We start from the raw sequence: 26,077 nt of genomic DNA on the forward strand, positions 1-26,077 counted from the left end.
GGTGGGAGGGATTTGCTTTGGCTGTCAATTAAACTTCAAAATATTGAACAGCCTAATTCTTCATGTCTTTCCACTAAATAGTCCCTTCAGTAAACCTGAATTACATTTACCCTTCCCCTGCTGCTTTTTTCCTCTTTTATCCGTGCAAAAACTGGAGTTCCTAAGGACACCTAAACGGCTTGCAAAGTCATATTTTAAAAATATATATTTTTTTACCTATCATAGGTGGAGGCAGCAGAAGGGTATTAAAATTAAAACGCAGAAGAATTACACACACACCCCCAGACTATGGCTTGATCACATTTAAAATCTAAGGCCAGGCCTTCTAAACGATATTTTATCTTTGAATTAATCTATTTAAGGCTTCTTTTCAATTGTATTGCCAAGTGGTAAAATGGTGTTTTCAGTCATTCAATTTAAACACCAGCTTTTCTTTTTTTTAATCTTGACAAAAATGCTACAGTTTCAGCCCTTGCACAGACAGACCACAGAATTTGATCTTTTGTTTACAAGGCCAGGGCAACAGTTGCAAGTTATCCTTCGCTTAGTCTTTCAGGGAACGTTACAAAGTACTTGATTGACGTGGTGGGCCAGAGTGCTTTGCCTGGTTGTGTTTGCTTCTGACTGCAGAAAAAATAGTTTAAAAAGAATACGAATGTTCTGTACCTTGCCGAGATTACAGGATTTAACAGGGGAATCCTATGCAAGTCACCTATGCAATTAGTTGGAGTACAATTGTGAATTTCTTAATGGATCAGCTTCTGGAACGTCTTAGAAAGACTGAATCTTCAACTCAATTTAGAGTGGTTTCTGAAACAAACGAAAGATTATCATTACCTTTTTTATTTAGGAATAAATTATTCCCTTTACAAAATCTACAAAGAGATACTAATTTCAATGTTCACTGGGATCTGGAGATGTGGGAAGAGGAAGGAGGAATTTTAATAGCAATAAAGTACATTTTAATGGGAAAATTGTAAATAATTGTAAATTAATGTAAAAATTGTTAATAAACAAAGAGGGCCTATAAAAATCAGTTCAAGAAATATTAATAATCCAGTGCCTTACAAGTCTGAAAAAGTGTCTAAGAATGATTCCATCACTTAATAATCTATTTAGCTCATCAGATACTTTGTACTCATCTTTTTTTCTAGTTTTCTAAGTTAAATGCAACATTTTCATGCCCTGCATAATATGTAATAGGCTATAATTAGTAGTATTAGAATAATAAACATACTAAAATGTGAAGTAAATTATGATTCTATTATGTTTTTGTTTCAATTCAAAGATTAACTTAGCCTTAACTGTCTTCAAAATACAATTCAGTACAATTCTATCTGTGTGTGTGTGTGTGTGTGTGTGTAAAACATTCTCTTCATGATCAAAACACAATCTCCAAAAGGGATTTTTTTTACTTAATACATTAACACTAATTATGATTCACCATGTTACAAATCAGTTAAAGAGTTGCTTGGGTCATTCTGCAATACATGAAAACTTATCTTAGCTGTCACATCTGTTGGAATTTTTTTAATGAGGTCATGCTTTATTAAGTTTTATGGTTAGTTTGACATGCTGAAATATAAGAGGATCCAAGTGACTTGCCCAAGATCTTACAGTGACTCAGTGCTGGAGCATAAAGTAATTAAACTTGGGCCCTATTTTGCTTCTTCCTTTGGGGTTCCAACATTATGAATTATATGAATGAATCAGAATGATACCACTAATACAAATCTTTCAAAGAACAGTGTTAAAAATTGTTCTAATTCAGGAGGTAATTCTTCTGGCTGACAGACTTCTCTTTGCAATGGACTCAGTTCCTTCTAATGTCATACAGAATCTTTAAAGTTAATACAACCTCCTGATGCTGAAGATAAATAGGAAAACTGGCATGAGAGTCAATGCTAGGTTAGTTCCTAGCCAACTGTGTGAATTTAAAATCATTTCATCCCTGTGTGCTTCAATGTCCTCATCTAGTAAAAGAAGTTATACTAATCTCTATATTAGATAATCTCTAAAATCCTTTCCAGTTTTCAAAATTCTATAGCTTTCCCATAAATTTAGATCATAAATCAGTGAGGACTAAAAAATTTCATGCTGCCAAGATGTTTAAGTGGAACAGGTTTTATGGAAATGTTTAAATACAATGATGTTGGGGCAGCTAGATGGCTCAGTGGATAGAGCACCAGCCCTGGAGTCAGGAGGACTGGAGTTCAAATACGACCTCAGACACTTAATAATTACCTAGTTGTGTGACCTTGGGCAAGCCACTTAACCCCATTGCCTTGCAAAAAAACCTAAACAAATAAATAAATACAATGATGTTAAGGGTTTAAAAACAGAATGTAAAGTAGTGTGAACACAATGTATTGGATGATGTAAAAACAAAATTCTTAAGATTCACAAAAGGAGGGAATATATAAGAATGTGCCAGTGTACAACACTCAAGGAACAAGATAATATTACAGTCGAATACTCCCTTAAAGTGATCAGCTGCTTATAACATTATTCCCATAGAACTGTTTCAATTAACATTTGTCTTAATATCACATTTTTTTACAAAATCAATTAATAATAAATAAGAATTTACTGAGCACTTATTACATGCCAGGTATTATCCTAGACTTGATATACAGAGACAAAAGTAAAGCAATCTCTGTCTTCAAGGAACTTGTATTCTACTTGGGGAAACAATATGTATTTAGATAGTAGGTATAAAATATATTCAAAATAAATTCAAAGTAATTTGAAAGGAAGTCCCAGTAATTGGAGGATGTATTTGAGGCATTGTGGTATAGTTAGATAGTTCATTGGCCTAAGAATCAAGATGATCTGAGTTTAAACTTTACCAATAATTATTAGCTATGTGACTATATTAACTCTTCTAGATCATAGTTCCCCATCTGCAAAATGTAGGGACTAAATAAGAATGTCTCTAAGGTTCCTTCTAGCTCTAAATGCATGATGCTATGGCAAGGGAATCTCTCTACTATATAAATAGCATTGCATTATTGCATTGCATATTTATTTCACAGAACCATGAAATTTTAGTGCTGAAAGGAACCTTAGAGGTCATCAAGTGTAGCCTAGCCTCCTCATTGCACAGACTAATAAAGATGCTCAGAGTTTACATGACTAGCTTGCCCAGGATTACACAACTAGGTTAGTGCCAGAAACACTAGAACATCCAACTAGTAACTCCCAGTCCATTATTATTTTCACCTTAGCCCTTCGCATATCATTTTGTCATTAACTCGCTTGTAAATATCATAGAACTGTCTCTGAATGTAAGTACTGAATCAAGAGAACCAGGAAAATGGAAAAAAGTACAAAATGATTAGAACTACAATAAAATCAAACTGTATTTGCAATGTTCAAAGACTAAAGGCATCTATTTCATATTTAAGGGAACACTATTACCCCATATACTGAGATAAGATGTTTAAGTTCATATGCTTCACAGAAATGGGTCCTCACATATTATAAGAGGTCTGTCTCTATGCAAAGGTTGGGGATTTCAGGAGAGGATATTCTTGTTCAGGTATGGATTGAATTAAATGATGTCTAATTCTGTAAACATATATGTGTATTTGTGAGCATTTGTGTGTATGTATACTTATACATATATTAAAAGGCATCTTCAAAATATCATTCATTAAGGGGGCAGCGAGGTGGCACAGTGGATAGAGCACAGGTCCTGGAGTCAGGAGGACCTGAGTTCAAATCCAGCCTCAGACACATAATAATTGCCTAGCTATGTGACCTTGGGCAAGTAACCCCATTGCCTTAAATAAATAAATAAAAATCTCATGCATTGAGAGTAAGTAAGGGTTTCACATTGAGGTTTATTTATAGAGTAATCCAGTCAAATTTATTATGTGATTATGTTACTGTAATTATTATTTTAATTGTATTATTATAATAAAAGTTATTATAGTAAATTATCAATGAATCTATTATCTACATGTTGGTTTCCCTGACCAACCAGAATCCTTCTGAATTGTCTTAGGGAAGTTAACACATATAATTAGTAAATGCAATCTATATCCCCCCCTAAAAAAAATTCCAAAGTGAAATATAAAAATTGTTTTTAAATAATTATACCAAGGGGTGGCTAGGTGGCACAGTAGATAGAGCACAGACCCTGGAGTCAGGAGTACCTGAGTTCAAATCTGGTCTCAGACACTTAATAATTACCTGGCTGTGTGGCCTTGGGTAAGCCACTTAACCCCATTTCCTTGAAAAAACTGAAAAACAAACAAAACAAAACAAAACAAAATAAATAATTATACCATATTTCTCTTTTCTGATACTTTGGATTATCCGTAATTTCATCTATATGGCTCTAGCTCCTAATATCTTACAGATAGCTATAGCCAAAAGAAACCCCAAAATCACCACATTGTTGTCAGAACTCTGGTGAGTCCTTCTGTCAGACCTAGCTAGACAAGTCTTAGGACAATAGAGATATAATTCATCACCAACCCATATTTGATCTGGTAGAACCTGACAAGCCTTTCACTAATAGAGCTTTCAAGAACCTGTATTCATTATGTGCCTCTATATAGCCAGACATCTAAATTGGACAGAGGGACTTTCAGAGATCATCTACTGCAAGTTCATTTTACATATCAGTAAACTGAGATGAAGTGTCATAAATTATCTAGTGGTTAGAGACAGTATTTAGATCAAAGTCATTCGTATTGAATTCTGTGTTTTATGTGAGTTTAACTTAGATTTATGTGTGTACAGGATTATATACTTTAACCTTTATTCTCCTCATCAACAAGATTTATTTTTTGTACTTTGAAATTTGATGTTATCAATCATGTACCAATGTAATGGCTAAATACTTATGCAGGGTCAATTAGGTGATGCAATGGATGGAGCATTGGCCCAGGAGTTAGGAGAAGTTCAAATCCACTCTCAGACATTTGATACATACAAGCTGTGTTATCTTGGGCAAGCCACTTAACTCAATTGTTTGATAATAAATGCATAATTGTGCAATAACTAAATTTTAGACTGTGTTTATATAGAAAAGGGTATCATTCTAAGAAATACTGTATCTGTTTCTTTAGAATAGCTCTACGTTTAACAAGTATTTATTGTTGCTGAGTACTTTGCTAGACTGGGGATACAAAGTAACTTATCACAAGTATACTTATTGCTACCTGTTAGAGCTACAGTTCTAATTAATTTACACTTCTAATGAGAGGGACCATATTTCCAAAGAATATCATAATTTTTACTATGTTGTATAGCCACTTTAATTTCAGTCTGTCTCCATATTCTGGATAATCAAACAATAATGAAAAGCAGTATGTAAGTAACTGGTCAAATGTAATTTTTTTTTAAAAAAAGTGTTACCCTTTATATGCAAAGATGACTCAAATGATCCAACATCAATAGGGCATGAGCTTTCCGCTGTTTTCCTAGTAATGATAAAATTCTTGACTCTTTTCCTGGTCCTCCTTTGTGACCAAAGTCATGAATACGTGAGACAGCTAGCAGGGGTCAGGGGAGACTTCCATAGCCATGGAATAAAGCAAAGTTAACTGGCAATTAAAGGAGTTGGACCCATGACTTTGGCTTCATTAGTACTGTACTTTAACCAACTGAGCTAAAAACCACAGATAAATAAAGGTTTTGTAGAATTTAAGAAACCAGAATTGAGAATTGCAAAATATAAAACAATGGTCTTGGCATAGTGGGTATTATTTTTTGTACATTGTTTATTGATTAAATTGACTAACATCATCTCCAAAACCTATAGTCTACACCATTCTAGAAAGTATAGAAATGCCATTGAATCAAGCAATATATTCTCTGCATTGTACTTATAAAAACTTTGGTTCATACTGACTTTCATGTATTTCTTTATTCCTATGACCAAAGGCTAGGTTTTGTAACAGAGAAACTAATTCTTATCTAGTTGCTAAGCAGACATTTCACATTTTTGCCAGTAGGTTGATTAGAAACCAGGACTTCATTGACAATGCTGTCACTGGATGGGCTGGTAAAATGTGTTCTTTGAGGGGAGGAAATATGTCTCATTTGTATCTGTAGCCTTAATAACTATTACATAGTAGGCAATTAATTTAAAACATTGAAAGAATATGGGACTTAGAGTCATAGAATCTGGGTTCCAACTTGATTCTGTACCCATGACTGAACAAAACTGAGTCTCTATTCTATGATCTGTAAAATGATATTGATTGGACTTGGTGATCTCTTAGGTATCCATATATCCTTATACAGTCTTTAGTAGGCATGAAATGAGATATAAATCAGAAGTACTAGCTAATGCTAATCGTGATCCTATAGAGTGATACAACTAATTAGTTCAAATGGAAATTTAATGATCTTATTAAGTTTGGCATCAGAAGAAAGACCTGAGTTCAAATCCAGCCTCAGACACTTAATAATTACCTAGCTGTGTGACCTTGGGCAAGTCAATTGACCCCATTGCCTTGCAAAAAAAAAGTTTGGCATCAGAATGGCAAATAGTAACCAATTTGCCTTAGAATGCCAAAAATTAGAAGTCATGTTTAGTCTTTTAGCAGCATAGTAACTATTGAGCCTAGCATCGTCAGAATAATTCATTTTTAGAAAGGCTACTACTAGATGCCATGATTCTTCCCCTTCACCCCCCATTCCTTCCTACCCTTACCATCACTGTATCCTAGGATTACTCCTCTCTAGCTCTACTCTGCTCTCTCCCTTCTTAATAGGGATTCCCCAAGAGAGGTTACATAGTCACTTAGAGTCTTGCTGTCATCATACTGTGGGGTAATCTCCCAGGGTCTTTAACTTCTATTAAAATGAAATTATTTGAAAAAAGTTGGATTCAGGATATGTTCTGTGCTGCTTATCCCAAGCACAAATTGCTACTTACAGCACTATTGGTTAGAGAGTATTAACTAGGCTTCAGGTATTCCAGATTTCTCACTTTTATCTGGATAATAGCATGAGATATCTTAAACTTATATTTTAAGAGAGTATCCCCATAAAAGACTCATAGAATTTGAGTTAGAAAGAACCTCAGAGGTTATATAGTCCAATCTGAAGGCATGAATCCCTTCTACAATATTACCAAAAAGTCATCATCTAATTTTTGCTTTAATATCTCCAGTGCAACCTCCAAAGGCACTATCTCCCATATTCATCAGTCAATAAATATTTATAAAATGTCTATTAAGTACCAGATACTATGTTAAAAGGTGGAGATACAAAGAAAGATTTTTAAAGAGTCCAACTCTCAAGGAATTCACAATCTAACAGGTAATTATGAACAATGCTATATAAAAAATAAATTGGAAATAATTAAAAGGGACAGCACTAGAATTAAAATGGATTGAGAAAGGTCTCTAATTCTTAGGACATTTTTCCTAAAGTTCAACCAAATTCTGTCTTCCTATAATTTCTTCTCCCTGGTTCTAATTGTATTCTCTAAAGTCTAGACCAACCATAATATCCTTCTTCCTCAAGAAAGTCTTTCAAATAATTGAAAACAACAATCAACCTCTCCTCCAAAAAAGTTTTTTTCTTCTTCTTCTCTAGGATAAACATCCTGATTCTCATATGAAATAGTTTTATGTACCCTCCCTATCTCAGTTGTTTTATTCTAAATATATTCCAGCATATCAAAGTCCCTTTAATAATATCATACCTAGGACTGAACACAATACCAGAGATTTTTGTTTTAACAAGAACAGAATATATTAGGAATGTTATTGTCTTCAGTATGAATGATATTTTCAGATATTGAGTGAGTTCTGAGATTACATTGAGCTTGCAGTCTACTGGAACCCTGATCTGTTTTCCAACCATGTCAAGCCAAGCTTTGCTGCTCCTGTCCAGTTCCTAACATGTACCCTAGAGCTCAGCATAGCTAACAACATGGGGAGCACTTCCCTTTAACTTTCCTACCAGTATCCCCTTCTCCTTTTCCTCTCTAGTTGTATATTAATCCCTAGTCTCCAATTGCGAGTGAACCAAGAGTTCATGATCTACCTCTTCCCTTGAACCTACTACCCCCTTTCCAGAAGTGATGAGATAGACAGTTGAGCCCCCTTTCTTCCCCACTCTGTGTTTGGACATAGTCACTCACATCACTTAAAGGAACAAAGGAATCATCAACTACAATCCTTTTAATAAGATTGAAAGCCAAGTCTTACCACCCACTTTAATGTTGAACCTTCTGATATATCAAGTCAAAAAGGATTTATTAAATGCCTACTGACATCCTTCAATTACTTAGTATAAGTACTTAATACTTTTCCCATTCATTTATCTCTTCTTTCATCTTATACTTGTACTTTAAAAAAATCCAAATGTAATATTTTGCCTTTACAAATAAATGAATGAAAAATCATTAATTGAGTATTTACTATATATCAAGCAGTGCACTAAGCTCTGGAGATACTATTACAAGAGTGTAACCAATCTCTTCCCTCAGGAACCTACATTCTACTGGAGTACATTAATACTTAAAGGGAAGGAATTTTGGTTTGGAAAGTTATGGAATGGTGAATGTATCCATGGAGTATAGATCAATAACCCTTTTCAGTAGCAATGATAATTTTAACTTGATTATGGCTCCAGAACTGGAAAGGGTGGACAAGGAGTGGAGAAGATAGGTGGAAGGTACAAGGTAAAGTGTCTGAGAGAAAATGACTGGGGAATAAAGTGAAACATGGCTAGAGTCAGTCTTACCTTAACCTATAGTTAATGATGTGAGGTACTCCTCAATAAGTATGGTAGGATCTCAGGGACAAAATTCCAGAGGTAAAAGAGTTAATCCCTCCAAGGAATGACTTCTGAGCCAGGCAGAAAACGGCTAGAGCAAATTTCACCTTTTAGCTTTAGGCTTTCATTCCAGGCTGATGAGATCTTGGTTCTAGGTTTTATCATCTGTTGGGCACAGTCATATCACATCACATTACTCTCCCAAAATATTAATCTTCCTAAAACATGTTACTTCACACTAAATGTTTCAGTAACTTCCTAAAGCCTACGGGATAAAGTTCAGATTTCTCAGGCTGGCATTCAAGGTCCTTCTAATTTTGGCCTTAATCTGGCTTAACCATTCACTAGGCCCTTATACAGAGTAGTGTAGTGAAAAAGAGCCTAAGTTTTATATTCAAAAGATTTCAGTTTCAGTCCCAGGTCTACCAACTGAGTACATATATGTGTGTGTGTGTGTGTGTGTGTGTGTATGTATATACACATATATATGTTTACATATTCATACATACACACACACACACACACACACACACACACACACACACACACATCTTGGACAAGCAATAGCGATGGACAATAAATTGAGCCCAAAGGAGTAAAATGTTGGATTAGATCACATTTGGGAAATTTTGCAGGATTTTCAGTAATTTCAAATGGCTTGCTATCACAAAAACTTATTTCTTTAACACCAATGTTCTATTGATATTATATAGCTACAAATTGTGAAATGTCACAATGTTTGATAAAATTTTGATTTTGTTATTTTAATAACAAATTGCCCAAAGAGCAATAAAAAAGGATCATGATAGGCATAAATTGGTTATAGCATATAACCAAAAATAACCTTTTTTGCAAGAAGTTATGTAAAAAATATTTTCTAAGAATGTAACTAGGTCCTAATACTAAGAAAAATATTGACAATCTAGTACTTACCATAGTTTCTGACATATAGTATACATGTTTATTGACTGATAATCCCACATGCCATACTGGTACTTTCCAAGATATTAAAATAATTGGAGGGAAATTTCCAGTCTTTTGAACTTTTGTGTGAGGGTTTTTATGTTAAGTGATGAATCCACCATAATTTCAAAGTTTATAATGAATGATTACTTCAATCAGGACACTCTGTTAAGTGCCAAAGGGAATATATTCAAAAAGTCTAGGAAGGTCAGGGGATAGACACTAGAAAAGATTATTAACGACATGAGTAGCATAGACAATAAATACTTTAGAAATTAAGAAAGGCTTCACTAAAAGGCAGAATGATATGATGATGATGATGATGATGATGATGATGATGATAATAATAATAATAATAATAATAATAATAATAATAATAAAGCTCACATGTGGTAGATTCAACATTTCATTAGCATGGATACTCTCTTTAATGCATAGCATTGAGCTTTTGCTGTTCAGTCATTTCAGGCTTGTTTAACCCTTCATGATGCTATTTGCCTGGACTCATAAGAGCTTCCAATTTGGTCTCCTTGTCTCATCTTTTCCCACTCCAAATATCCTACACATAACTGTCAAAGTAATTTTCCTACAATACTGGTATAACCATGTCACTTCCCTAATCAATAAATTCCAAGGACTCCCTTTTTGTTTTTAGGATAAAACACAAATTCCTGTTTGATTTTTAAAGTCTTTCCCAATTTTTCCTAGCCTAATCATCTAAACTCATGTACTATTTCCCTTCACATACACTTAGGTCTACACACCTTGGATTTCTTATTCCTTATATACCTCACCAGTTCCTCTGTATTTGTATTCCCCCACTCCACACTTCTTAGAATCCTTAGTTTCCTTAAAGGCCCAGCTCAAGTCCTACCTCCTATATGACACTTTTCCTGACCCACGTCCACATCCCCAGTTGCAAGGGCCATCCCACCAAATTATCTTCTATAAACACATAATTGGTACATTCCCCTGGCCAAAGAATAGGGATTGTTTTACTTTTGCCTTTACTTTTGTATCCTCATTATTTATGGTTATGATTCTCAATTTTTTTTTGTCTTTAGGAATCATCTATCTGCTTATCAGTTGAGGACCTCCTAAAGAGCATTTGTTTAGGGGGGCAGCTAGGTGGTACAATGGATAGAGCACCGGCCCTGTAGTCAGGAGTACCTGAGTTCAAATCTGGTCTCAGACACTTAATAATTACCTAGCTGTGTGGCCTTGAGAAAGCCACTTTACCCCATTGCCTAGCAAACAAAAAACAAAAAACAAACTAAAAAAAGAGCATTTGTTTATATGTTTGTCAATATTTACTGTATTAGAAAGTTAAGACATTTTAGTATTATAAAAATCGTTCTGACTTCAAGGATACCCCAATAAAGAACTGGCCTAGAGCATAAGAGGCATCCAATAAATTCTTCTTGATTGATTTCTGTTAGATCACTCACTTTTCTACTTCTTTTTAAAAATGGGCTAGGAAGAGTTTAAATGATCAGTGATTATTAGTGAACTGATTCTTCCTACTCTGACCCTTATTCATACTGAGACTCTGACCAAGTTTAAATTAGGGTGGGAATTGCTGCTCAGCTACCCAATTCCCTAAGCGTTCCCTCTCTGCTAGGAAATTCTTCACATTTTCACATAGATCCATTCTCTGACTCCAGTAGTGGAAAAAATTGGAATGAATAGAGTTTGACACGATTGGGAAAGTGGAACTGATTTCCTTTAAGTAAAGTTTCTTCTAGAGTTTCTTCCATTTACTCTAACTAGAGACACTGGGTCATTTTATTTTTAATAAACCTGGTACCCAGAGTTTACTGCTGTGGTGGGAATGGCAGTGTCTTACTGTAGAAATCATGATTGCATTTGAAATCATTTCTATACTGTAAAATGGTTTCTATGCATAAAGGACTGCAAATTACAGGGCTAAATTTTTTGTGTTCCAAAATGCCTACTTTCCATTTCTCTATCACTCTCCTTAATTACTTAATTACAGCAACTTAAAAAAATATCCTAAAAATTGATCCAAAGTTTTTTGAAAGGAAAAAAAGTATAACAACTTTTCTAAATTATATAATTTTAGCTTTCAATTTTAACTGGGACCCAGGTCCCAGTGGTAGCAGCATCCTTTCCTGACAAAGACTTCGGCATATGAACTTCTATAGAATGATTACAAATCTAGGGGAGTATGATATCTAAAGAGAAAGAATCAGACTTTTCTAATATTCTCTGACTCATTATGCCCCCATCCCAGAGTAGAATGCTGGGGGGAAATTGTTGAAACAAATCAGAAATGTTTCCCCAAACAGGATTCATACAAGTCCTTCTAAAACATACCCAATATAGAAAGATCAAGTATAGGAAAGCTATTTATTTCTTCATCACAAAAGAAATACTTAAAACAGAAAGTATGTAAATATATGCCTTTAAAAACTGTGATACTGCTGAATAGGCATTTCACTTTCAACTCTGATCTACATGCATAAGAACTCATTCATGGTCCCAATATTCTGGAAAGCCTAGGTCTCTTTCATCTGTAGCATCTTCCTGTTGGTGATCAACTTCTCCAGTAAGAGATTATTATAGAGATCATCTCCTTCAAAGCAACTAGCACAGAAGTTCCCAACTTCTCAACAAAATGAAACATAAATCAGAAAAAGGTAATTAAAGACTTGGGGTCCACTCTGGGACTCTGTCAAATAATGCATTCTCTGCCACATACATTCAACTATCACAAACTTCCCTGGAGAGAGGAAGAAAGAGGGAAATTCCCTCTCTTTCTGTGAGAGGAGTCTAAAGAAGAGCTATCAGCATCCTAAACACATATTCAGTAGAAGACAAATAGGTGCAGAAATTATTATTATTATTATTATTGTTATTATTATTATTTTAAGTCTACCGGGCAGGAAGTCTCCTTTGGCTCAATGGTCAATGCTTTTTGGTCTAGCTGTTCCTCTCCTATCATAGGGACAAGGGATCAATCAAGAATCTTTGGTCTTGCATGCTCCTTCAGCAAAAGCAAAACAGGTTCACTACTCTATCAGTCAAAACACATCTGTATCACTGGAAAGGGATGGGGGGATAGGTTTTTACACTCAATATGCTACATAGGCCCTTCACCATCCCATTCCCACTGATGTTTCATGGGGTGACTCCTAATTCAATCTTCTTCTGCTCTGGTTTAAATGCCTGTAGATGATGTAAAGAAAGGAGATCCATCCTCTGAGTCAAAAAGACTTGGGTCTAAGTCCTGCCTCTTACATATTCTGGCTTTGGGGACCCAGGGTAAATCATGTAACCTCTCTATAATTCTTTTTTTTAGATTTTCTTCCAAGGCAATGGGGTTAAATGACTTGCCCAAGGTCACACAGCTAGGTAAGTGTTATGTGTCTGAGATTGATTTGAATTCAGATCCTCCTGACTCCAGAGAGGGTGCTCTATTCACTAGCCACCTAGCTGCCCCTACCCTCTGTAATTCTAAGACTATAAATTTCAGAACAGGCAGATTAGAAGACAGGATTTCCTTACAGGGAGTTCCCTACACTAATTAAATCTCATGTCATCCATATGTGTGTGTGTGTGTGTGTTTGTGTGTGTGTGTGTGTGCATGCACAAATATATAGATATACAAATATCTATATATTTAAATCATTTAAATTACCTAATTTAAATTACCTTCTGAATTTAGAAGAAATATTTTCAATACAGAAATTCAGGGTAGAATTCAGACATAAGGATAATGTTTGAATTGTTTCTGAGACTTTCTGAACTTCTGAAGAACTCAAGTAAGGCTTTAATCTCTCAGGTTTGTATAAATTCCCCCCCCCCCACGGGTCTCCTTTGGTCTCCCCTTATTCCCACTTCCACTCCCACAGAATGCTGCTGAATCATCAAAGGTATTCAAGAACACATTAAGAGATTTAGTGACTCAGAAAACTGATTTACTTTAAAACTTCGTGTTTAAATTCTGTCTCTAACAAAGTTTAGCATTTGCACCTGTTCTGGGAAAGCTGGAAACATGGAAAACAACATTTAAAATAAATAATATTCCCTTGTTCCAGTCCCTATTTGGGCATTTTCTTGACAATGATACTGGAATGGTTGCCATTTCCTTCTCATTTTACAGATGAGGAAACTGAGGCAAATGAGGTTAAATGACATACCTAGGATCACACAACTAGTAAAAGTCTGAGGCTGGATTTGAACTAAACTCTTCCTGATCCTAGGCCCTGCAGTGCTCTATGAACTGCACCACTTAGTTGTCTCAGAATAAATAATTGTCAAATATTTCTGCCAAGTTTTTTTTATTTTAAAACTCAAAAGTATGAGCAACTCTTGATTTTCTACCTTAATTTAGAACTGACAAATATAAATATCCATGATAAATTTCCCATATTGATCCACTCCATATTTTTGACCAGAGCAATTCATGAACAAATTGATTACATGTATATTATCAAAAGCATTTTTGTTTCTCAAATCTTAAATAAAAAAAGAAAATCAAAAGCATTACTTAGCAGCACTAAGTACTTTGTACCTTATCTAGTTGAGAGTGTGTCCTCTGGTTTGGCTTTTATAGTGGTGACATGGATTTCCATTCAGCCTTTTTCACTTTATCACCTCCTCCCCCTTGTCAGCAACTTCTATTGGGGGTGGTAGCAAGTGGAGGTAAAATCATTTGGTTAGGAGGACATAAAAATGATCTTGAATTTTTCTTCCACTGAAACTAAAAGGTTTCATAACCTTTTATGAAACAACAGCATTATAAGATAGCCAACTGAGTTAATGAACCCAGTCCTAACCATTTTAATTAATTAAGGTTATAAGAGTTCAGATTTTTATAAGCCAACTTCAATCTTACCTTGAAAAATAGGGGGATTACTAAGGCTAGCACTTTGCTGCAACAATAATTCAGCATTCTATTAAAAAACATGACATTAAAATAGCTAAATTACTTTTTTATTTATTTTCCCAAAAACTCTTAGAGTAAGCAAAAATACACAACTACATCAGGATTTTATTTCACTAACTGGCTTCTAAGAATTTCTGAGAACCAGAAAGGGAAACACTGCCCCAAGAAGACTGAAGCTAAGAAACATAAGATAATGCTTAACAACAGGAAAGTGTCAGCAATTTAAATGAAGGTCAAAGATTTTTAAACAAGCAGTATAGATAAGGCCTAAGCACTGTGAACAATTCAGGATAGCCTATCCCTATATGAAAACAAAGTCCAAAAGCAATCTTGCTGTTTTTCCATAGCCATTTTGAGACCTGGAGAATTGTGACATTCCTTTATTGGAATTCCAAACTAAGAGTCGGTGAATTGTTTTTATATTCCAAAATAATTGGTTTCCTCTTTATGTATTTTATTTTATTCTTTTAAAAACACGCTGAGAAAGGAGTGAATAGGCTTTACCACGATGCCAAAGTGGTCCTGAAACAGAAAAAGGTTAAGAACCTTTGCTCTACAATGGCATCCTAATTAAAAAATTTTTAAGACTAAATGCAAAAAAAGAGTAAGATACAAATCTTAACCTAATTTTATTGGGAATTTCAGAGGTCATATGGTTGGAGTCTTAATATCCTAAGAAGCCTCTAATATACTTGAAATGATCTGGAAGGAAGATTGTAAGAGTCTTGGTCCCTTGTATTTTAATACATTAACTTTTATTACACAGATTGAAAACTGAGCTCACAAAAATTCCTCCTCCAGAGAATGATGCTATATTAAAAATGCTTAAAATACAATTGCTTAACCCTCCTTAGGCTGAAAGAACTCAATTCTTTTTTTTAAATTCTAAAGAAGTTTCTCTGATAGCTCAGTAGAGGACATCATGGGAAGGTAGGGTACTGTTTTAATATTGCTAATGATAAATATAGATTTCACATATATGTTTGTATGTATAGATGTATGTGTATATGTATATGCATGTGTACCCACACCATAAAGTGGTCATTTCTATACCAAAAAAAAAAAAGTACAAAAGAGAAAATGAATCTTTTGTTTGAATGAGTCAAATGGTTGCAATTATTTTTCTTCCAAATTTTTGACTTCTCAAAAAAAACAAAGGTTGGCAAGACCTATAAAGAATCGTTTTGCAGAAGATTCTGATATATAAGGAAAGTACTCTATCATGATATTTTTCATGATTAAAAATTGAGAACCCGATAATTCAAATTATATTGAAAGATTAAAAGAAATTCCATCTGATCTATGTAGCAAATATTGATTGGTTCTTTTGGGAGTTGAATTAATACTTCATATGAATAAGATATTTTTAACAGTGTAATAGTTGTCTTAAGGAATCTAATTCTAATCTAATCTAAAATAAGCACCTCATTCTATTTTATCAGAAACCTGTCCATGATACAGTTAGGTTAAAGCAAAAATTTTAAATGTCTTTAAGGTAAGAGATAAAATCTTGAAAGTAGACTGGATAGTAAATGTTTATTATACCCACAGTAAACTCAGCCTCTCTGGGCCTGTTTTCTCATCTCTAAAATGAGGATAATATATGTTCATACCTACCCTATCCATCTCTCAGGATAATTTTGAGAATCAAATAATGTGTTCTCATTTCTATATTGCTTTATAGCATATGCACACATATATCATATATATATACACACACACACACATATCTATGTATATAAATATCTATATTTGTAGTCAATTATACTAAAACATTACTAGGATTATAATTTATATCTATTATGCCTTGTATTTTCATATCCATGATCTTTCATATCCATGATCTCATTTAATCTGCCTTCACAGAAGGACTGTTGTGAGTAAAGTTAAGTTCTCCATAAAAGATCAGATTATTAGAGTTGAAAGCAGCTTTAGAGACCATTAAACCTCTTTGAGTACAAGAGCTGTTTTAGTTTTCTGTCTTTCTTTGTATCCTTAGTTCCTTGTCTTGTACCTTACAGGTGTTTAATAATGGTGGTTGTACAGAATGGAATCTAAAACAACTCCTTCATTTTACAGATGAGGAAACTGAAGCCAAGAATTGAATAGAGAAGTTCAAATTCAACCTTATCTCAGATACTATATAATCTGGCCTTAGGTCAAATATTCCTTATGACATATCTATATCTATATCTATATCTATATCTATATATATGAAAAAAGAAAAAAGACATTCATGCAAAGATTTTCCTGATGAATAATAACATTTGTATAGTCCTTGAGATTTACAGACACCTTATCTATAGATACCTTATTTTCTTCTCAGAATCAAAGACTATTGGAAAAATAGCTAAGATATTCACTTATTTATCAAGCATCTTTTTAGGCCTAATAATAGACATTTTTGAAACAGAAAATCTCCTTGAACAAAATTTTTGAGTAAAAACCTAAGAGACAAGAGATAAATAGCAGCAAGTACTGCAGCTATCAGATATAACCACATATCAAGAAAAATCTCAACATAAAATACCCATGTATGGCCATTACACAATTGTAATCTTCATAAGATAATAATGTGCAATAAAATTGCCCTATATATGATGCTACCATCTCTGATGGTTTTAAGATTTCAAAAATGGCTAGTACAATAGAAAATAATGCTATTAAATGTGTCTTTCTACCTATTTAGAATGCCAGTCCTCTTAGCTTCTCTCAGCTTAAAACTAAAAGTTTTTCATCCTAAAAATTCCTAAAAAATTAAAACAGAATATAGTCAGAACTTTTGGACTTAAAATACTAGTGGAGCACGTCATCTTAAAGTGCACTGGGGAGACATATGGTAGGTGTGTGTAGGAGACAACATGTCTCCAAGAAAGCATTATGGAGAAATATAGTATAAGACATTAAAGAAATGTATAATCAGAAAAGGAGGTGGGTTAGAGCTATATTTTCATTGGTTAGAAAATCTAGGGGGAAAAAAAGACCTCCAACATGTTGGGTTAAGCTTCTATGAGGATTTGGATGTGGTCAAAAGCTGAATAGAATTAGAAGATGGGTAAAGTCTGAAAGTACTTCAGTTTGGAAGAGCTGTACAATTTGTATATAAGCATATACATGCATGTGATATATATGTGTATATTTATACACATACACCCCTTCAATATGGAAGGGCAGAGTGGCCAATAACTATTTCATCTTCTGAATGTTTATGGTTTGCTTTGAAGACGCTTCCACAATTCAATGCCTCCCTGTTCCCTCCAGGTTTACCTATAAAACTCCTTTGGCATTTTTCAGACCTGGCCCCTTCCCTATTCTTACACATCACTACTCTCCACACCCTCTACAATCCAGCCATATTTGCTGCACCTTTTCCCATTTCTCTGCCTATATACTCTCTCTGGCTGTCCACATCCCTAGAATTATCTCCCTTTTTAACTTCTGCCTCTTAGAAACCCTGGCTTTCTTTAAGATTTACTAAAATAGCATCTTCTGTGGAAGACTTGGTCATCCCTCTCCCCCATAATCACCAGTGCTTTCCCCTTTAAAGTTACCTTACATGTAGCTTGTATCTTGAATGTACCTAATTATCCCCATGTTGTCTCTGTAATGAATGTAAGCTTCTAAGAGGGCAAACTCCCCCCCCCCCCCCCCCGCCTCATTCTTCCTTTGTATCAATTCACCATGTCTTAACAGTGTCTGGCACATAATAAGCACTTACTCAATAAATGTTTATTGATTGATTGAAGATGAATATTGCCAACAGTTAATATTACGGAATCAGAAATGTCAAAGGTAGAAAATACCCCAGAGACCAGTTAATAGATGAAATATAAACCCATCTGTTTGGCTTTTAAAGCCCTTTACAACCTAGCCCTTAACCTACCTTTCCAGCCTCAAATATCAACATTCTTGACCTATTAGACAGCAGTCCAGTTAAATCGGTCTTTCTGGTGTTTGGCACACACAACACTCAGTCTCCTTGCAATTTGCTTTCCTTGTCGTCTATTCTAGAATTCTAGGAACAAATAACCTTCCGTCTCATAAAATCCCTTCCGACTAAAAGAAGGTCCCCGATCCTCCCTCCTTAAACCCCCCCAGGAATGCATGTGCCTCCATCTTCTGATCCCCCGATAGAAGGAAGGCAAGCTCCTCGAGGGGCAGGACTGCTTGTCTTTGTGCTCGGTATCTGGACACCAGCTGGTGAACTTGTCACTTCAGAAATGGTTGTGGTTTGGAAGCCACAAGGAAGTCCCGTTTTTAGTCTTCTCCGGGCAAAACCACGTTTCCTTCAGCAGATGCCCGCGAGGCAAGGGCTGAAGTCGGACTGTCTTTTCTCTTAGGCCGGCTCCAGAGCCTAGGCTGGGACTCCGGCCTTTCTGGCCCAGGACCCCGCGTCCCCGGCGCGGCCCGGGGGGAGTCCGCTTTCCCGGGAGCTGTGTCACCCCGGGGGCTCCCAGGGAGCCCGCAGTCCATCGGCACCCCCAGGGCTCGGGACTAGTCTCTCTGCATGCCGGATCCTATTGCCAACATTAAAGGGCCCTCCGGGAGAAGCACCGGAACAAATCAGCTCTGCCCTTTTTTAATGTCACACCTGGCTCAGGTGTGGTGTGTGGTGAAAAGAACCCCCGGGGACCGGGAAACTAGCACCCTCCCAGTGAAGTCATCTCGAGCGAGCCCCTGGATTTCATTTTCTCTCTCTTTTGAAAGGAAGGGTCGGGCTAGCTTTGCAAGTGAGGATGGTGAAGGCTGGGCTAAAACCCCCTTCCTGGGAGAGGCAGAAGGGAGGAAAGGAGCGGTCACGGAGCGGCCGGAGCAGGTGCTGGGGGCGCCCTCCCCCGCTCCCCGGTCGGCCCAAAGGCTGGGCCCGGCAACCCCGGGCGGCCGCAGCCCCGCCAAGAATGCCCGGGAGCGGCGGGTCCCGCCCCGGGCCAGAGGCTGCGCCGCGAGCACACGGGCGCGGGCCCCGTCCCGGGAAGGAAGGGCGGCGGCGCTCCCGGGTCCCCGACGGCCGGCCGCGGGAGGCAAGCACGAGCCCGTTGGCAGTGCGCAGCCGCGCGGCAGAGGGGCTCCGCCGGCCCCATTCATGGTCAAACAAGGGAGGGTGCGGGGCTCGGCACAGTTACACTTATGTTTATAAAAGGGGAAAAAAGACAGAAATGAAGGAAGAAGGGAGATGGAGAGAGGCAGGGGGGGGGGGGAGGCAGCTTGGGCTGCGCGGCGAGCCGGGCGCCAAGGGTAGGCGCGTTCCACGGAGGAGGGGGAGGGGCGCGGCGGGAAGCAGGGCGCGCTGGGCAGGGACGCACTACATCCTCCGGCGGAGGGGTACCGCTTCAGCGCCACGGCCCAGCGCCGACACGCACGCCCAGCGCCGGAAAGCCGGCTGCTTCGTTGGCGCACGGTGGAGGCGCCGCTCTGCCTTCCCTTTGTCAAGGGCGGCCTGATAGGCTAAGGCGACCCTGCAGCGGTTGGCCGGAAAGAGCCGGCGCTCCCGATTGGTTGCGTCGCACCCGCAATGCGTCAAGTCGCGATGACAGCCGCCAGCGCCGTGGAGCTTCTCGGCTGTGATTGGCCGAAGCGGCCCGCCCTCCCCCGCCCCCCTCCTCCGTGTCTCCCTGCCCGGGAATCTATTCGTGGGAGAGAGCTACCGCCTAGCGGCCGCCATCTTTACTGATGGCAATGGGCTCGGCCCGGGGCGCCTGGGGCACTTTGCTACGCGGGGGAAACGATCCTGCGCCGGGGATTTTATTTCATTTTATTTCATTTGAGGGTCCGCGCACCCCTTCCCCCCCAGGCCGAGGGCGTGGGAGCCGGGGGGCCCTGCGGCAGGAAGCGGCGGGAGGAGCTAACGACCAGGCGCTTCCCTCGGCCCCTTTTCCCGCGCTCCTCCAGGCTGGCACCCTGGCGGATAACGAGGGCGGTCTGTGCCCGCTTTGCTATGAGGGGGGCAGTCCCGCGCCGAGCCCGACCTGGGCGCCAGCCTGCCAGGGAGCCCGCGCGGACGCGCCCCTTGTGCCGCCTTCCCGCCCAAACTCTCCACAAATAGGGCTGGCTGAGCCGGGGAGCTGGGCACTGCCCTGGCAGCGGCTAAACGTGGTGTCGGGGGCACCGCCGTGGGCTGGCCAGGGAGGAAAAGGCCCGCTGACTTTTGTTGGGGCGCCGGTCCGAACGGGGGGCTCGGGGTGCCCGTTGCCATGGCTACAGGAAAGAGGCAGTGGCCGGGGAAGGGCGGGTCCCTGGCAGCGTGTGAAGCTTTGAAAGCGATTAGCACCCCCCAATGTATTTTTCAGAAATTGCTCCCTTTTCCCTTCCAAGGTTCACGTCGCCAGTGTTAATTCTCTAATTACCAGCTTAGAGGAGCAGAGCTCTTTTATTGCAGTCGTTTCCGCATTAACATCTGCAAGTGGCTTTATTGCCCATTTGAATGGAAAAAGAGTAAAAGTTAGCTTCTTGACCCAATCTTAAGAGTGGTCGCTTTTTTGATCTATTAGAATGTTTTCTTTTAGAATGACTTTGCGTCATCACCTTCCCACAAGGAATTCTGCTTCAAAATTAACAGCGTTTTTACAAGTATATGAGTTTGAAATCAGAGATGTGAATTAATTGATATTATGAAGGAAATAAAATTGAATATTTGCATAATCGCCATATAAAATTTACTCATACGTGCAGCCACCGAGTGTGCTTTGTTAGTATCATGTTTTTAGATGTTAAAATCTTGGCATATGTAGACATCACAGTCTTTGCTTTGTCCTTTTACATACACTTAATGCTAGTAGGCTCTGGAATTAGAACGCTCCCCCCCACCCCCAGATGAATTCCTCTTTCAAGTTTTTTTATTTCTGTCAATGGTACCTTTATTTTCATCACTCTCCAAGGGTTGAAACCTTGGTATTATACCTGACTCTTTCTTCTCCCTCATCTCATGTCCAATCAGATACCAATCTTCATTATTCCCACAACAGTCTCTCTAAAATCAGTTTTCTACCTAACAGGTTTGCCTGCTGCTTACTCTCCCAGCCTCTAAATCATCCTTCACATAGATTTTTTCTTAGGCATAGATCCGACTGTATTCTTCCTCTGGGCAGATCTTTTCAATGGCTTCCTATTGCTTAAGGCAGTAGTCTCCAAACTTTTTGAGTAAACAACCTTCTTAATTAAGAAAAAAAAAATATGTTCCTGATATATTTATTCATAAATTCTGTTTGTTCCCTGTTATACTTAATAATTATAAAAATACATAAATTGAAATTTAAAAGGAGATAAAGATGAAAGAATATGAAAATGACCATACAGGGGTGGCTAGGTGGCACAGTAGATAGAGCACCAACCCTGGAGTCAGGAGTACCTGAGTTCAAATTCAGCCTCAGACACTTAATAATGAACTAGCTGTGTGGCCTTGGGCAGGTCCCTTAACCCCATGGCCTTGCAAAAACCCCCCAAAAAAATAACCATACAAAAGATTTTTTTTAAATCATGATTAAATATGCTTTCATCATTTTTGAAAATGTTTGACACTAATAGTTATTCAGAAATCTGGTTCTAAGGGATATTTTGATACTTGATTTTAATGATTATCATCACTGAAAAAAGATAACCTTGCAAATATATATATTATATATATATATTTAACTGCATCTTTATTGCTTACTAAATCATAATTTTCAATTTCATCCATCTCTACTGTCCAATTGTCCTTGGAAGCTCTTTTTTTAAACTATTTTAAACAAATGGATTCCTATTAAACAGGTTAGAAAAATTCTGTTTTCTGGTTTTTAAAGTGTACATATCATATATGAAAGTTTTCTAGAAAACCATTTTCATTAATCCAGAGATTCTGAGAATTTCAGAGGAGAGTGAAGATTGGAAGAGGGGCAGTTTTGGGGGGAAAGTGTCTATTCATCCTGTGCTATTCCCACTAAAAAATAAAAACTGCATTTGGGTGGGAAGGAGATTCTAGGGGAGTTATAAACTAAAGGGCAGAGTATGGAAATACTGAGACTGAGGAAGTAGTAGTAGTAGTATGAGATAAGGTAAACTGGAACCAGAATGTGAAATGTCTTAAATGATATTTAAGATTTGTACTATATATTCAAGACAAATGAGAGCCCATAAGGGATTTAGACCAATGGAATGATAGGAAAATCATAGTTTTAGAGTTGGAAGGACATTTAGAAGTCTTCAACTCTGTCTTCTAAAAGATGAGGAAACAGCCCCAGGTCATACAAGTGGTAAGTGCCAGAAACAGGATTTGTTTTTCATTATTTTTATTGATAAAGTTTGTTTTAACTTCTGTTGATATCCATGTAACATATTTAGACTGGTGGGGAGGGGAGTGTGAGAAGAAAAGACCTTATTTCACCTCTCATTCCCACTGACAAGTCTGGTTACACTTCTGCCTCAACTTGAACCCCATTCCTATGTGTTCTGCCTATCATCAGCACTGGTTACTGTTAGCTCCTTTATATTATTGATTGATCCAGTGTTTGCCACCCCACTACCAATTTAACCAGTTGTTTTAACAAAAGTATTTTACAAAGATATTTACTCAGAAGATAGAGCAAGAACAAAAGTACAAATATTTCCATCCCACTCCCATCACTCTCTCCATTCTGAACCAAGAGCACTCTCTCTACCATCTTGATCTCTGGGGAAAAATGAACAAAAACTTAAAATAGTTGCTGCAAAAGTAATTGGCTCCCCAATTTCACTTCTGAATATGGCATTGCCTCTGGACTAGGTTTATCCATTGTTTGCAGGATTCAGTAGAGATTCAGGGTTGGACTGAATAAAGCAGGTTGCTCCCCAGCTCTGGGTCAGCATCCTAGGACTGGCTGTTGGCAAACTCTGGTATGGACTCCAGTTTTTGTATCTCTGGAGATTCACTCTTGTCAACTTTCAAAGCTCACAAGACCACAGATATCTGCAATATTCCTTCACCTTTAAACAGGAATGAATAGACACAAGAGAGACAGGAAAGCATGGAAAAGATATGCTCCTGGCTTCATGTCAACTGAAAGGAGAGGGCGTCAGACTCAGAAGGCTACAGCCATTCATAGCCCTCACTGGAACACAACCAAGGGAAGAGATTCATGGGCCAATTAGTGTCTTTTGAATGAACCTTCAATTCCAGCTCTGCAGTCAATTAAAAGACTTTTCTTTACCTATTTAGTAAACTGAAAGGAAAGCGGTTACAAATGTGCCTCTTCCATTCTATGTCTAATGTTCCCATGAACCCAGGACTAGACTCACATTAGCCAATCCCCTATCACTTGTTAATATATATATATATATAAACAAGAATTGAAGTTAATACAACAAATTCATAAGCAAAAGCAAAATAACAAACTACTAAAGGAAAAAAATGATTAAAGTGACACGCAAAAAAAGTGGTCCTACATGTAACTATATCCTATTAGTTGTCAGGTGCTAAATGAAAACTATTAACAGTTAACAAAAAGAGTTCCAAAATTGTCCCTTGTATGTTTTTCTGGTGGTTGTTTATTATCTTGTTTGTTTATTTTGAGATATCCTTTCAGTTTTATCTCCATAATATATCTTGTCTGTTCCCTTTTTACCATTTCCAAGGCCAGAACCCTAGTCACTTCCTAACTGGACAATTAGAATAACTTTCTAATAGTTTCCTTTGTTTCTGATCTTGTTTCCCTCCAATTTATCCTGTGAGATTTCTTGCTGATTAACTTTATTATTGTTGAAAGGAAACTGGTTTTGAGTTCAATCACTGTCTCTGCCACTTACCACTTGTACAACCTTGGGCAAGTCATTTAAACTCTCAGGGCTCAGTTTCCTCATCTTTTAGAAGAGGGGGGCTGAAGACTTCTAAAGTGTCCTTCCAACTCTAAAACTATGATACTTCCTATCACTCCATTGGTCTAAATCCTTTATGGGCTCTCATTTGTCTTGAATATACATAGTACAAATCTTAAATGGCATTTAAGACATTACACACATCCTGGTTCCAGTTTACCTTATCTCATAATACTACTCATCATATAATTCATGAAAAATGGGAAACATAAATAACATTTTTACCATGTACACAAAAAATAAAGTACAATTATGAAAAGCAATTTTAAAAATACTACTCATCATCTTTTAAATGGGTTACCTACTTTTTTTTGCACTTTTACTTATATTGTTCCTTATGTCTGACTGTTTTCCCTCCTCATCTCCGAAAGCATCTTTACCATCTTTTAAAGGTCAGCTCAAATGCCTTCTCTATCAAAGTTTTTCTCTAATTCCCCTTTTCTCATTCTCTCCCCTTCCCAGGCAAGATGAACTCTTTCCTTTACTTGATTCCATAGCATTTTGTGTACTCCTCACACTGACCTATTTTAATTTTATCTGCAAATATGCAAAAATTTTTTTAAATTTTAGTCCCAAAGATTAAAAGTCATAATTTGCTGATCTCAATTGATAGATGGACATTTCACACCAGGGAATTCTATATACCAATAAAATCACAGGTTTGAACCTCCACCCCTGCAAAAAAGTAATCATCTATAAATAAATGTTAGTTGATATTTGTGCATAATATTTTAGTGGCTGTATGACAATGGTGGGATATAGTCAGTCACCTAGATGCCACTGTTGGCACTGTTGGAAAATGTCCTTTCTTAGCCTCAGTTTCCTCATTTGTAATATGGAGGTAATAATACCTATGTTACACAGTTGCTGTGAATAGCAAATGAAATATCTGTAAGGGGCTTTGCAAACCTTTAAGCACTGTGTAACTGTTGCAACTATCATTATCATTATTACATTGTTTACCAAAACATTCAATTCAGTTACATAGTTATTTATTTAGTCCTGACTTTGTTGTGGTGAATGAAAAACTGGAAAGTTTTTGGGTTTCTGGGTACATAATAATCAATTTATTGATAATAAACAGTTAATAATCAATTTATTAATTATCTAATAATAAATTGATGGTCAGAGGTTTTAGTAACCAAGGTCAAAATTATGAAGTTACTGAATACTTTAAATACCTTTATAAAAAAAAGAGGATTTCCTTGACAGGAGAAATCAGCCCTGATTGGTTGGACATTTAATGAAGAGGTGGGCTAGGTGGTTTATGCTCCTTCTGTTGAGAACATGACTTGATTATGAGACTCAGCACCTCCAACAATATGGAGAAAGGAATCTGTCTCTACCCAGACCACTCTGGTTGGTTTTCTTCTTCATGAGCTAGGTCACACTAAATTCTAATGGAGAGGTTCAAGGACAGAGCTGTTCTCCTTGGATCAAGAACTGGCTCCAACTGGATTCTGTTTACACTTCCCTTTTCTCCCTTTCCATTCTAGTTGGGTGGGGTTGGCCCAAAATTGGAGAGCATGTTTCCTGGGGGGATTAGGAGTAATCACTTCAATCAGCTATGTCCTTCAGAAAACTGATTGACCTACCCAAGGGTTGGGCCATAAATGAGAAAATAAA

At 37.4% G+C, this 26,077-nt stretch overlaps 1 long non-coding RNA gene across 1 annotated transcript; it reads right to left on the reverse strand.

Moving 5' to 3' along the window:
• Positions 1 to 521: 521 nt before the first annotated feature.
• On the reverse strand, positions 522 to 19,440 carry LOC141520326 (uncharacterized). The gene is made up of 4 exons (XR_012477586.1): positions 18,510 to 19,440; positions 14,252 to 14,357; positions 8,719 to 8,916; positions 522 to 810 (listed from the first exon to the last, which is right to left on the reverse strand). It is a non-coding gene; the product is annotated as an uncharacterized LOC141520326 (long non-coding RNA).
• Between the last annotated feature and the right edge of the window lie 6,637 nt (positions 19,441 to 26,077).

Source organism: Macrotis lagotis, chromosome 4, assembly GCF_037893015.1.
Source record: "Macrotis lagotis isolate mMagLag1 chromosome 4, bilby.v1.9.chrom.fasta, whole genome shotgun sequence".
In the NCBI taxonomy this organism is placed as follows: Eukaryota; Metazoa; Chordata; class Mammalia; order Peramelemorphia; family Peramelidae; genus Macrotis; species Macrotis lagotis.